The sequence below is a fragment of the Herpailurus yagouaroundi genome, unplaced genomic scaffold (genome assembly GCF_014898765.1).
Source record: "Herpailurus yagouaroundi ecotype Mexico unplaced genomic scaffold, PumYag 159, whole genome shotgun sequence".
NCBI lineage: Eukaryota > Metazoa > Chordata > Mammalia > Carnivora > Felidae > Herpailurus > Herpailurus yagouaroundi.
This window is the reverse complement of record NW_024412400.1, coordinates 34,585,354-34,600,347: the sequence shown is the minus strand read 5'-3', so window position 1 is coordinate 34,600,347 and position 14,994 is coordinate 34,585,354. Positions and strand designations below refer to the sequence as shown.

At 44.1% G+C, this 14,994-nt stretch overlaps 1 pseudogene; it reads right to left on the bottom strand.

Moving 5' to 3' along the window:
- Positions 1 to 421: 421 nt before the first annotated feature.
- On the bottom strand, positions 422 to 6,245 carry LOC121033334 (small ubiquitin-related modifier 2-like; annotated as a pseudogene).
- Between the last annotated feature and the right edge of the window lie 8,749 nt (positions 6,246 to 14,994).

Below are 14,994 nucleotides of genomic sequence, written 5' to 3'. Positions count from 1 at the left end.
TTTTTTTCAACGTTTATTTATTTTTGGGACAGAGAGAGACAGAGCATGAACGGGGGAGGGGCAGAGAGAGAGGGAGACACAGAATCGGAAACAGGCTCCAGGCTCTGAGCCATCAGCCCAGAGCCTGACGCGGGGCTCGAACTCAAGGACCGCGAGATCATGACCTGGCTGAAGTCGGACGCTTAACCGACTGCGCCACCCAGGCGCCCCGGTCTACTTACTTTTTTTAAAACAAGAAATTTGTTTCAACAACAAGATGCTGACTTGAAGGGAAAAGTATCTAGGATTCATTTCTCTTAGAGTAATTTATCCCTACTTAAAGACAGAGTGCCCTATATCTAACAGCTATGTACAAAAATGTTATAAAATTGCCCTTGGTTTTACAATAATAAATGAAAAACATTAAAATTCTCCAATCACACAAGGTATGCAAGGATTTTTATGTTGCTCATTTTTTATTAAACAGTGAGAGCAAAATAACTTACTGGAATGTAAAAATAAGAGCTGAATGAGCATGCCACTAATGGAGAAAGGGGGTATTATCACAGAACCAGTATTTTTCCCCATCCCATCTCCATGTGACATGTACCAAACATAACATTGGCCATTTAATTTAAAAAAAAAAAAAAAAAAAACCTGCAATATGCTTGTGCACATCTACAGTACCTTAATGTACAATAAAGGAATGGGGAAGGGGAAAATGAAAGAATAGAGAAAACTATAGTACGCAGGATGTGGTGGAACCAAATTGTGGCTTTCTAATCGAGAATGCCTTCTTGGTCTGGAGGCACAGAGTTCTGGAGTGAAGTGGCAGGTTCCCTTTTCAGGATATGCCTCCAGTCAGCTGCTGGAACACATCAACTGTATCTTCAGCCTCCGTTTCCAACTGTGCAGGCGTGTCTGTTTCATTAATTGGCTGCCCATCAAATCAGAATCTGATGTGCTTTATGGACAAATCCTGCCATTCACAAAAGGCTTTCGTTAGTTTACTAAGCAGTGTGTGCCTCTTAATCTTACGCTGCACCACAGAATCATCCTGCCCTGTCACCGTCAAATTCATATGATCATTGTTCTCAGTCTTGACTCCTTCCTTGGGCTTTTTGCGGGCCTCGCTGAGTGCTGGGGTCTCTTCAGCTGCTGCTTCACAAGAGGTACCAGATCCGCACTTAACTAGCATACTAGCAGCACCAGGAGCGGCAGAAGGAGGTGGCAACAGTGGAGGAGGGAGACCTTAATGACTTCTTTATAACAGTGAAAATGAAAACAAACCACAAAAGAAAAAAAAAAGCAATAATGATTAGGTACATTTTGGCATAGTCCTTTGATTAACTCTTTTGTCGTCATTACAAATGTAATTATGATAGGGGCACCTGAGTGGCCCTGTCAGTGAAGCCTCCAACTTTGGCTCAGGTCATGATTTCATGGTTCTTGGGTTCAAACCCCACATCAGGCTCTGTGCTGACAGCTCAGAGCCTGGAGCCTGCTTTGGATTCTGTGTCTCCCTCTCTCTCTGCTCCTCCCCAGCTGGCGCTCTGTCTCTCTCTCTCAAATATAAATAAACATTTTTAAAAATGTAATTATTATAATTATATCAACTTGGACACCCTGTTAAGGGGGAACGCAAACTGCAAAATAGTACATAGGTGTGGTAGATTGTTACAGTGATGGCCCCAATGAACCATGCTGTATGTATCGGTATTTCATGAAGTCCCCTCTCACATAGACTTTGGGTTTGGCCAAGTGACTTGCTTTGGACAATGGGACATTAGCAACGAGCCAGACTGCAGCTTGAAAACTGTTTGCACAGTGGGTCTTTTAACCTTTCTCTCTTCCTGCATCTGGAACCCTACTCCACAGGTAACATGCTGGAGGAAATGTACCACCCATGCCCATAGACAGCACTGGACATACAAATGAGGCCATATTATAGCATCCAGCACCAGCTGAACCGCCAGAAGATTGCAGTGGCATAAATGACACTAGTTAATGATAACAGAAGAAATGCCCCCAGTTGATTCCTACCCAACTTGATGACTCACAGAATTGTAAGCAAGTAAAAGGGTTGTAGTGTTCAGCACTAAATTTGGGGTCATTTGATATAATTTCCATTTTGTTAAAGTAAGTGTGCATATGGAGAAGGAAAGTAGCAAAACTGTTTACATAAAAAAGAACTCACAGCAACCCTGTGATGAAAGAAACTCAGGTGAAGAAATCTCTTGACTAGGCATAACTTGACCCCACCTACCAGCAGAGGTGGGGTAACAACAAAAATAAGCACACAAATGAGTACGGAGGTTCTGTTTAGAGTGATGAAAAAGCTTTGTAAATAGTGGTGATGGTTTACAACATTGTGGTTTTAATTAATGTCATTAAATTTATATATTTTTTTAATCTTTATTTACTTTTGAGAGAGAGACACAGTGTGAGCAGGGGAGGAGCTGAGGGGAGGGAGACACAGATCAGAGGCAGGCTCCAGGCCCTGAGCTGCCAGCACAGAGCCCGACGTGGGGGCCCAAACTCATGAACCTTGAGATCATGACCTGAGCTGAAGTCGGATGCTTAACCGACTGAGCCACCCAGGCACCCCATAAATTTATATGTATTTTTAAATGGATAAGGGGCACCTGGCTGCCTCAATCAGTGGAGCATATGACTCAATCTCAGGGTTGTGAGTTCGAGCCCCACGTTGGGTGTAAGATCACTTAGAAATAAAAAATCTTTGGGGTGCCTGGGTGACTCAGTCGGTTGAGTGTCTGACTCTTGATCTCAGAGTTGTGAGTTTGAGCCCCATGTTAGGCACAGAGATTACTTAAAATAAAATCTTAGTAGCACCTCGGTGGCTCAGTTGGTTAAGCATCTGACTTTGGCTCAGGTCATGATCTCAGGGTTCATGGGTTCATGGGTTCAAGCCCCGTGTCAGGCTCTGTGCTGTCAGTTCGGAGCCAGCAGCCTGCTTCAGATTCTGGGTCTCCCTCTCTGTCTGCCCCTCCCCTGCTTGCTCTGTGTCTCTCAAAAATGAATAAACATAGGGGCACCTAGGTGGCTCAGTAGGTTAAGCATCTGACTTCGGCTCAGGTCATCATCTCGTGGTTGGTGGGTTCAAGCCCTGCATCCGGCTCTGTGCTGACAGCTCAGAGCCTGTATCAGATTCTGTGTCTCCCTCTCTCTCTCTGCCCCTCCCCCACCTGTGCTCTGTCTCCGTCTCAAAAATAAACATTTAAAAATTTTTTTAAATGAATAAACATTAAAAAAAATTTTTTTAATCATTAAAAGATGGCAAGTTTCATGATGTATATATCGTACCACAAAACCATATAACCAAAGTCGCCTGTCACAAACTTCCTCCCCAAAACAGGAATTTTTCTCTAACATACTGTTTAAGGGACTGCTCACCATGAACTAACAGTGGGCCAGTATGTGCTCCAGGTCATTTTCTTTTTCCACACAGATTTAGGCTGAGTGATGCAATCTGACCCCACCATCCTTTCAACTGCCATGAAGGTCAAGATGGGCGTGCTGGAGCTTACCTTCTGGCCAGATCCCCATACAACTCAAAGCTCTCTCCCATGAGGCATCAGGGTGCAGGATGCATTTACAGCCACACCCATAACCAAGAATTCTTGTTTCAAAACACCCTTCCTTGACTCCTACAGCAAGATGTGACATTCACAACCATAATCTGGCACTTACCCTTTTGCCTTCTGCTCTAACACAACCCTGGTTTTAGACAACTCTATGAAATCAAACAACGGGTGGCAAATCTGGCAGAACTTTCCGGGTAGAGGAAGGGACACACTTTGAAACAGCTCTTCACTCTCAGTCCCTACGCAAATGAGCCCTTCAAGCAGTTCCAGGGCCTCCCTGGTGTCCTGTATGGGGCTGGGGATCCCACTTCTAAATGGTCAGTAGCCCTCTCACAGGGAAGGTGTTTGCCGAGTGCTTTCCTGGTTGGCTCTTTTATCCTAAACTTGGATCTGCTGGGACTGACTCATCCCTCCCTCGAGGCACCGATACTCAGTATCAGGGCACAGCAGCTGCTGCAAAATCCCGGCCTGGCTTGGAGCTTTCTCTCCTCCTCCCTGGAATGTACTGTAGCCCAGTCCTTGCTGCCTACCTCAGGTTCTCCAGTGCCTGGCCAATTCAGCACGGAGATTTAGTTTTATTTATTTATTTATTTATTTATTTATTTTTTTTTTTGGTTCCCTGCACAAGCATACATTTGTTACTAATTCCCTTACTCCTCATCCTTGTAGGCTGTCTTTAGCCCTTGTTTCTGGGAGGTACTTTCCCTGTGCTCCACGGTCCTGGTAATTACCCCTTCTAACCCTATTACAGGACCTTATTTTTTCCCCACTGCCTCTTTCCTTCCATTGTTGTGCAGAGGGAGGGGAGGCTGCTGAGTGTGCAAGGAGAATTGGATTAGGTAGTTGAATATCTCAGCAGCTCTCTTCCTGATTCTGCCTCTGCCCTTAAGGTCTCACTTCCAGCCCCACACCTGCTCCACACTGTCATCCACCTGCAAAACAGCGGATGAGCCCCAAGTGTAAGAGAAATCAATTAAGGATGCCTTGGCTGAGGTGATGAAAGGGAGGTTTTGGGACATTGCAAAGGTCATAGCATTGCAGGAGAGAAAAAAGGTTCCCTCAACCCTCGTAGGGAGGGTTGATCAGAAAACTAAATTGACAGATTAACAGGAGAAATAAAAAGGTTACATGTACATGGAAGCCTTCCCAAGAAAAGACCCAAAGAAGTGACCAGAGCAAGAAGGTTTTATACCTTTTAGAGCTATAGAAATTTGCGAAGAATTGACAAGGGATTTGGGCTAGGGGTAGTAAATGGTGAAGAAGTAACTTGGAAGATAAGAGCTAGTTTAACAAGGCTTGTTTACACAGCCTTCTCGGCCCTTAATTCTCTGTCCCTGGTAATTAGAATGTCCTCCTTTCTAATGGTATAGGGAGGGTACCTTTCACAGAGGAGTTTTATGACCTGCTTCGGGGAAGAAGGTGGGAGAGGTCAGAGCGACCCTCTTGCTTTTGTGGCTTCCTTCAGCTAAGGGCACCTGGCTGGCTCAGTCCTTAGAGCCTGCGACTCTTGATCTCAGGATGGTAAGTTTGAGCCCCACATTGGGTGTACAGGTTACTTAAAAATAAAACCTCGGGATGCCTGAGTGGCTCAGTCGGTTAAGCGTCCGACTTTGGCTTAGGTCATGATCTCATGGTTTGTGAGTTCCAGAAGGCTTCAGGCTTTCTGCTGTCAGCAGAGCCCACTTGGGACTTTCTGTCCCCCTCTCCCTCTGCCCCTCCCCCACTCACGTTCTCTCTCTCTCTCTCTCTCTCTCTCTCTAATAAACATTTTTAAAAATCTTTTTAAAAATGAATTAAATAAAACCTTAAAAAATTCCTTCAGCTTAAAATATTTTTAATAAGTCAAAATGCCATATTTTTGGGTAGCGCGTCCTGGCCCCTATCAGCATGTTACTATTTACTAAGGTGAATGTGGATGATTCTGACATTACAAAATGAACTAAAGAGATTATAGACTGGGCGGGGGGCGGCTGGGTGGGCTGGGTGGCTCAGTCGGTTAAGCATCCCGCTTTGGCTGAGGTCATGATCTCACAGTTTGTGGGTTCCAGCTCCCAGTCAGGCTGTGTACTGACAGTTTGGAGCCTGGAGCCTGTGTGGGATTCTGTGTCTCCCTCTCGCTATGCTCCTTCCCCATTTGTGTTCTATCTCTCTCTGTCTCTCAAAAATAAATAACCATTAAAAAGAGAGAGAGATCATACACAGGAAAAAAAACCAGTAATGTTGGTAAGAAAAGTAATTTGGTTCAGAGAAATCAATACTGAGAAAACGTATGTAAAATTTCCATTCTGGGACTATTTTCTCAATGATTACTTTCATTCTTTTTGGACAATCGCCTCTGAAAATCTGAGAAGTTATGTAGAATCTTATCCCCAGGAAAATGCGCATACACATAGAAACCAAACCTTAGGTATTCACTGCCTCCCCGAGTTCCAGAGCCACACGAATGCCTGGTGAAGTGATGTCAGGAATCCGGAGCAGTGATCAGGCCTTTCCTTCTTTGTAAATCCCATCAAAAGTTCAGAGCAGTTCGGAGAAAGCATTCATTTGTTCATTCATTCAACAAGTAACTCTTTGAGAAACTTCCAAGTGTCAGGCCCCACGCTGGGCCACATTGTGAGGCAGAAAGAGGTGAATCGGACACAGTGCCTGCTCCCGGGAAGCTCACGTCTGGCGGGGGAGACCCACAGAGAACAGACAATACGTGTACAGTGATGGGGGAGGGGCGGTGGGAGCCCCGAGGGGAGGGGCAGAACTATTTCCCACAGCCCCCCCCCCCCCCCGCCCGCCTACGCAGTCAGTTCCTATACCTCTGACTACAATACAAAGCAAAGCGATTTTAAAAGCCCAAGTATTCCCTGAGGGGCTAGCAGAGTAGTCCGGGGCAGAGCTCTCACCTCACCCCTACCCCCACCCTGGCCCCATCCAGCTTCCACACCTCCTCTGGGATGGAGTCGGCTTGCCTATCTCTCCCCACAGGCTACCAGGCTGTCGCCCACCCCCAGGCCCCTGCCCCAACACACACATACCTTCCCCATGGGGGGCTGCTCCCCAGTCCACTGACCAGCTTTTAAACAAGTAACCAAAATGGGGCACCTGGGTGGCTCAGTCGATTGGGCGGCCGATTTTGGCTCAGGTCATGATCTCGCGGTGCGTGGGTTGGAGCCCCGCGTCGGGGTCTGTGCTGACAGCTCAGAGCCTGGAGCCTGCCTTGGATTCTGTGTACCCCCCTCTCTTTGCCCCTCCCCCACTCGTGCTCTGTCTCTCAAAAATAAATGTTTAAAAAAAAAATTAAGCAAGTAACCAATCCTCTTTGCACCTCCTCCTTTCTTTGTTTAAACCCTGTTCACATTACTAATTGAACTGCCTGGAAACAAGGAGTAACAAAAATAGCTAACTTTAAGGAAGTTACAGATTTGTAAGAAATGGCGAGAGTCCTGGTGTGAGCTGGTCTTTGTTCACAGGACCTAGAGCTGGGCTGGACTGGGCTGGGCTGGACCTGGGCCTGGCCAAGCTTCCTCTCACCTCTTTTCTGAATTCTCCCTTCCTTCAGGGCCTCAGGGAAAAGTCTTCCTGGAAGTTTGGGTGTCAGCAATTCTGCCTGTCTGGGTTGGATTCTGCACCTGCTTATCCAAGGTGCTTGCCTATCACACCTCGGTCCACCTGCCCCTGAACACTCGTTTGCAGGCTCTGGCTGACCCTCTTCCCTTCCTGGGTTCAGCTCCTGACTCCTGAGGGAGAACGTCCCTCTCCTCCTAGGTCTTGGAAGAGTCCTCCCCAGGGCTCTGGGCCCTTTTGTCCTGACAAGCTTTCACCACTCCTAGTTTCACTGACTTGGATACCTGGAAGTCCTACTGTAATGTGCATTTGCTTTGTAGACCACTCTACTCCAGTTTAGAAGATGAATACATTTATGGTTTGTAAGATAAAAGCAAAACCTTTTATAAATTTGTTCAGGAAAGGGGCGCCTGGGTAGCTCAGTCGGTTAAGCGGCCGACTTCGGCTCATGTCATGATCTCGCGGTCAGTGAGTTCAAGCCCCGCGTCGGGCTCTGTGCTGACAGCTCAGAGCCTGAAGCCTGTTTCAGATTCTGTGTCTCCCTCTCTCTGACCCTCCCCCATTCATGCTCTGTTTCTCTCTGTCTCAAAAATAAATAAACGTTAAAAAAAATTTTTTTTTTAATTTGTTCAGGAAGATAATGAGTACAACATGTGTGTGTTAAACATGGAAAGGATGGAAGGACTAAGAGACACCTAATATCTTTGAGGTACTAAGTAGTATATGAGACACTGGACCTCTAAATATTCATGATATCCGGGGCGCCTGGATGGCTCAGTCAGTTAAGCATCCGACTTCGGCTCAGGTCATGATCTCACAGTCCATGAGTTCGAGCCCCGCCTCTGTGCTGACAGGTCGGAGCCTGGAGCCTGCTTCAGATTCTGTGTCTCTCTCTCTCTGACCTTCCCCCGTTCATGCTCTGTCTCTCTCTGTCTCAAAAATAAATAAACATTAAATAAATAAATAAATAAATAAATAAATAAATAAATATTCATGATATCCTAAATATGCATAAGACACTGAATATTCATGTGTGAAGTCTTAAAGCAGAAGATGATAACCTGGGATTCCCAGGTGGCTCAGCTGGTTAAACATCCGACTCTTGATTTTCTCACCGTTTGTGAGATAAATCCCCAAGTAGGGCTCTGCGCTGACAGTGTGGAGCCTGCTCAGATTCTCTCTCTCTGCCCCTCCCCTGCTTGCAAGCATGCTCTCTCTGTCTCTCAAAATAAATAAATAGAAAGAAAGAAAGAAAGAAAGAAAAAAAGAAAGAAAGAAAGAAAGAAAGAAAGAAAGAAAGAAAGAAAGAAAGAAAGAAAGAAAGAAAGAAAAGAATATGACAACCAGTCTGGCCCCATCCTCTGACCAGAATAGACGAATAAAACCCATAGCTGCTTGGGGTGCTTGGCTGGCTCAGTTGGTAGAGCATGAGACTCCTGATTTGGGGGTTGTAAGTTCAAACTCCATGTTGGGTGTGGAGTTTACTTTACAGAAAATCAAATCAAATCAAATAATAAAATAAAATGAAATAAAATAATAAAATAAAGTCTTTAAAACCCATAACTGCTCACCTGGCTAATTGATGAGCAACATTGGTGGCCAGGTGTACTGGCCTGTGCATTTCTTTGGTGTCAGTGTGTGTCACTGATCCAGGGAAACTCCCATCTGTTGAGCATACGTTTGCTCAAACCTCAACTCTGGTCCTCGTAACTGTACCATTAGCAAGGAAGGTTGATGAGGCCAAGAGACAGAACATACAAACATTGTAATCCATGCCAGGATTCAGGTGGTGTCATGCTTCCACCCCATCGCATCTTATCCTAAATACACCATCCTACCCCCTTCCCCTTGCTTCTCCCTATATATTTTTCCTTAATTTAATAACGCACATGATTTGAACATTACCCTGGTTTTAAGACCTTTTCTGTTCCATGCCCTCTGACATAGCTGGCTTGAGTGCACTTGGAAGCTACTATTCCATCACTATGTGACACCTACTCTCACAGCCCTTGTTTCTCCAAATCCTACCTAGCTGGCTATGACATTGAAGCTCAGCATGGGCTCCCATCTTGGATATAGTTTGCCGCCATCATTTCTCCCTTCCTCTCACCCACTGTCCTCTCAATAGCAGTCCTTCCCCTAATCCCCACCACGGTCTGGGGGGCCTAGAGGCTAATTTACCACAGATAACACAAGTCCTGTGTTAGGACAAGGCAAGGCTCAGGCCTCCCACATCTACAAGGAATACAAAGCCCATTCTCTCAACTGTAGGTGAGCCCTTTGCTATTCCTGTATGGTGGTTGTTGTGGTTATTGTTGTTGTTGTTGTTTTTCTTTTCTCAATGTTAGGACCTCCTCTGCTATCAACTCCTTGAAGTCAGAGACTATTCCTATCTTCATTGTCCCAGCTTTTACCACAGGGTCTAAGACATACCAGCTGCTCTGTAACTGCTAAACTTACTGTGTATTAATTATGCATTTTATTCATTCATCTGGAAAGTTCATTTATCTAGTCCATAACCAAGTTACATTTATTTAGCCTATAACCAAGTCCTAGCAGCTCCACCAAAATTGTTCTTAAATCTGGGTGCCTGGGTGGCTCAGTTGGTTAAGTGTCTGCCTTCAGCTCAGGTTATGATCTCACAGTTTGTGAGTTTAAGTCCCGCATCAGGCTCTATGCTGACAGCTCAGAGCTTGGAGCCCGTTCAGCTTCTGTGTCTCCATCTCTCTCTGACCCTCCCTTGCTCATGTCTGTGTGTGTGTGTGTGTGTGTGTGCGCACGCACGCGCGCACTCTCTCTCTCTCTCTCTCTCTCTCTCTCTCTCTATCTCTGTCAAAAATAAATAAACATTAAAAAAAATTTTGTTAATTGTTCTTAAATCTGCTTCTCTTCCTCTCTTTTGCCACCCCATCACATTCTGGTCTAAACTTCTTGAGCTAGGTATTTTTCTACCTAGGAATATATCATAGCTTTCCTGCTTTCTCTATAAACTCCCTTAACCTTTCTCCACACAGCTGATACAGTGATCTTAGAGAGATGAAAGGAAGAGGGAAAGAAGGAAGTAAAGAAGGAAAGTAAACAGCCAGCTTCATACCTCTGGAACCCTTGAAACGTGGCATATTCCAGGCAAATTTCCCAATCATGTGTGTCTGTGGCCCCACAAATATATTTCTGTTCTGTTTGTTTGTTTGTTTGTTTTTAAAGTAAGCTGTACACCCATTGTGGGGCTTGAACTCAAGCGACTCCTGAGATCACAAGTCCCATGCTCTACCAACTGAGCCAGCCAGGCACCCCCCTTTCTGTTCTTTTTCAAAGAAAGAAATTAGGGGGAGAGCCTGACTGGCTCATGGATGGAGCATGTGACTCTTGATCTTGGGGTTGTGAGTTTGAGCCCCACAATGGGTATAGAGATTAGTTAAATAAATAAAACTTAAAAAAAATAATAAACTGAAACACTTTCGGGGTGCCTGGGCGGCTCAGTCAGTTGAGCATCTGATTGGGGCTCTGGTCATTATCTCACAATTTGTGAGTTCGAGCCCTGCATGAGGCTCACTGTTGTCAGCTCAGAGCCCTCTTTGGATCCTCTGTCTCCCTCTCTCTCTGCCCGCCCCCACCCCCCACTCATGCTCTTTCTCTGTCTCAAAAATAAATAAACATTAAAAAATAATAATAATAAAATAAAGTGAAGTGCTTTCAAAAAAATAAGAATCTTAAAATAAATAAATCAAGGAAATTAATTGGCTTTCTACCCTTCCTTTCACAGTTACTGTTAGTTGCAAATAACGGAGATCCAACTAAAACCTGCACTAGGGAAACGTGGAGTCATTAGCTCAAACAGTTGTGAAGAGTTGCCGATCTTCTGGCTTTAGGCCCGTCTAGACCCAGATTTCAAATGATGTTCTTTCTCCTTCTCTTAGCTCTCTTTTACTCTGTATTTCAGTTTCATTTTCTAACCTCTTCTCTTCACATAATGGAAGACAGCTATAGCTTCCCTTGATCTTCTGTCTGTAGTCCCCGGAGAAAAGAGACCCCTGCCGTTTATGGATGATGATAAAGATGACTTCAGTTGGCTGAGTTGAAGTCACCTGTTCCTCCCTGAACCAATCATATTTATTATATGGTTAGGTCCCCTACTTATGCCTGGGGGTAGGGACAGAGCTCTCCCATAAGGAGTTTACCAAGCCCCTGTGGCATCAGGGATTGGGGCTTCCAAAGGAAAAATGGGGCCAGAAACAACAGAGGTCAAGGCACTTTTTTATAAAGTAGGAGTGGGAAGAGATTTCACATGTGTCCAACTTCTGGTCTCTCTTTATTGATAGTGGGTTGGTGGGTGCTTTTTCCCTTCCTCAAAAGCTGTAAGCTCCACCAGGGCAAGGATCTCTACAGCTTCCGCTCTCAGTTTTGGTCATCCTTGCTCTTCTAGCACATGGTAGACATTCACTTCTTCATTTATTCAGGGGGGAAAAAAAGGTGCGAAAGACACAGGTAAAAAAGATATGTGTCCTTGTACTCAAGGAGTAACAACTTACACATCTGCATTGGGCCAGTGTTTTTCAAATCAGAAGACTCATCGGGTGGTAAAATGAACTTGGTGGATTGCAACTGCAATTAAAAAATTTTTTTTTGTTTCATTTTATTTATTTGAGAGAGAGAGAGAGAGAGAGAGAGAGAGAACAAGTCGGGGGAAGGGCAGGGGGAAAGAGAGAGAATCCCAAGCAGGCTCCATGCTCAGCACAGAGCCTGACACAGGGCTTGATCCCACGATCTTGGGATCATGACCTGAGCTGAAACCAAGAGTCAGACGCTTAACCGACTGAGCCACCCAGGTACCCCACAATGACAATTTTTAAAACGTGAAATACAGGGGCAGCTGGGTGGCTCAGTTGGTTGAGCAACTGACCTCAGCACAGGTCATGATCTCACGGTTTGTGAGTTAGAGCCCTGCATTGGTCTCTCTACTGTCAATGCAGAGCCTGCTTCAGATCCTCTGTAACCACGCCCCTCGCTGCCCCTCCCCTGTTCATGCTGTCTCTCTCAAAAATAAATAGTAATACAGTTTAAAAAATCAGCTTGTTCTGTTAAAAAAAAAAAAAAACACCCCATGAAATAGAATAGAATAGAAAATACAAATGGACTAGACAACATCAGAGTGCATCACACACAATAGGGATATTTTTCTATTACATTTTTATTTCATTATAAACATCATAAATACACACACACACACACACACACACACACACACTCAATGTACTGAGTTGCAGTGTGAAGTGCATTTCTTACTGGGAGCTGGTCAAAAGTTTCAAAAAGTCTCCCTTAAGGGCTGCCTGTACTGAAGTGTGATAAGATAGTATCCCTCCAGTTGAGAGCAACCCAGAGCTCCAGATATTAAGTCATGTCACTGGAAAATAACACCTGGGAAGCTCATTCAAAGAACCAGAGTGGAAGTGGAGACACAATTTCAGGATGCTGTTGCAGGGTGAACTCTGGATTTCTGTGCTTTGTTTGGCTTATGCTACATCCTCAAGGCCATTTTATCATATGTACATTCAGGTGTGTGCTTTCTTTGTCTTTCTCTCTCTCTTTTTCCCCCGCATAACAAATGACTTAACAGTTTTCAAAGTTGAATACAAAATTAAAGAAATTTTTTCTGTTAGGTATGGTGGGTACCATTATGTACCATATGTAGGTACCCTAAATTGCATATTCCTAGAAAAAAACACTGAATTAACTCTTTTTCTTGGAGGACGGCAGTTAGTATGGCATGGAAGGACCAGGGGCTATTGCCCTGAACAAAATCTCTACTTCAGCAATTGCTGGCTCTGTGGATTCAGAAGAAACCTAATCTCCATTTGCTGAACATGGTCTCAGCAAGGTCCTGTCCTTGGTGAACATGGTCCTCAGCAAGGTCATCTATGGGAGGTATAAAAATAAACACTGTATCTTTGGAGAAAACCACAAGCCCAAAATGGTGTCACTTGGGCCACCCAAGTTACCAAACCCAAGCTAACATGATTGCAGTTGCAACCTCCCCGCAAAATGCATATCTTCACCTGTCAGTTAGCAATTTCCTCATAAGCACCAATGAGATAATCTGTCACCTGGGCCCTCTCCATTCCCCAAAGGAAGATGAGGTAATCTGTATAATAAGACCCTTGCCCTTCCACATATGGGAAGGTGATTTTGCCTGAAACAATCCTTTTTTTTTTTTTAGGTTTATTTATTTATTTTGAGAGAGAGCACAAGCAGGGGAGAAGCAGAGAGGAGGAGACGGAGAATCCCAAGCACGTTCCGTGCTGTCAGTGCAGAGCCTCACGCGGGGCTCAAACTCATGACCTGAGATGAAATCAAGAGCCACCCAGATGGCCCAACAATCCTATCTTTTTAAAACTTTCTTTCCCTATTCTGCTTTTGATAAAAACCTTCCATTTTGTACAAATCCTCAGAGTTCCCCTCCACTTGCTAGATAGGAAACTGCCCGATTCATGATTTTTTTTTTTAACGTTTATTTATTACTGAGAAACAGAGCATGAGCATGGGAGGGGCAGAGAGAGGAGGAAACAGAATCTGAAGCAGGCCCCAGGCTCCGAGCTGTCAGCACAGACCACGACACGGGGCTTGAACTCACAAACGCAAGATCATGACCTGAGCTGAAATGAAATCAGACACTTAACCGACTGAGTCACCCAGGTGCCCCATGAACTATTTTTAAAAGCCTGGCTGGCTCAGACGATAGAGCATGCAACTTTCAGTCTCAGGGTTGTAAGTTCAAGCCCCATGTTGGGTGTGGAAATTACATAAAAGCAAAATCTTTAAAAATAAATAAATAAAAATTAAAAAGCCAATTCGTTCATTAAAATTTACTCAGTTGGCTTTTTGGTATTTAACAATAGCCTGTCTCTAAAAGTTTAGCATCCAGTGGAGTTATAAGTACATAAATAAATAGTCAAAATATAACCCCTAGATGTTAATGTAGTTTATCTGTAATAATTTTATGTATTTATTCATTTATTCATTCATTCATGTATTCATTTATTTTTACAGTTTCTTTTTTTTAAGTTTATTCATTTAGAGACAGAGAGATAGCATGAGCAGGGGAGGGGCAGAGAGAGAAGGAAAGGGAGGATCCAAGCAGGCTCTGAGCTGTCAGCACAAGGCCTGATACAGGGCTCGATCCCATGATCCATAACATCACGACCTGAGCTGGGAACAAGAGTTGACACTTAACCAACTGAGGCACCCAGGTGCCCCAATAAATTCATTTATGTTTTTCAGTCATTCAATACTTCCAAAAATATGCTTTGAAGTTATCTAGGTGGCAGACTCTGCTGGAGATGAAAAGACCAAGAAGACATTATCCTCACCTTGAAGGAGCTCAATCCCACAGTGTTCAGTGCCAAGAAGTACACAATATTCCATAAGAGTTAGGCCCAGTTATTAAGGAGTCAGGCATATCTGAATCCAATATTAGGTACATTGCTTCCCAGGTCTTGTTAAAGCTTTCTGAGCCTCAGTTATCTGAAATAACATATGCATCTGGAAAATGCATACAGTCATAGATCCACATCATTGGCTATTAGGAAGATTAAATGAACAAATTCAGAACTTTAGTCGGCATTAATAGTAGAGAAGCACTTGATAAATGTATTCTATTCAACTTTGTAAAACAAAACAAACAAAAAAACCACTCTTCTTCAGTGTTTACAACTTTGTATAGCAAATCAGATGCTGCAAGTTTTGAAAAACTAAACACTGAAATTCATAAATGAGTGAATAAATGTAAATGCAGATGAGATGTAGATAATAGTTGTAGATACAAAAGATTCTTTGTGTTTAAATTCTGAATTATTGGGGC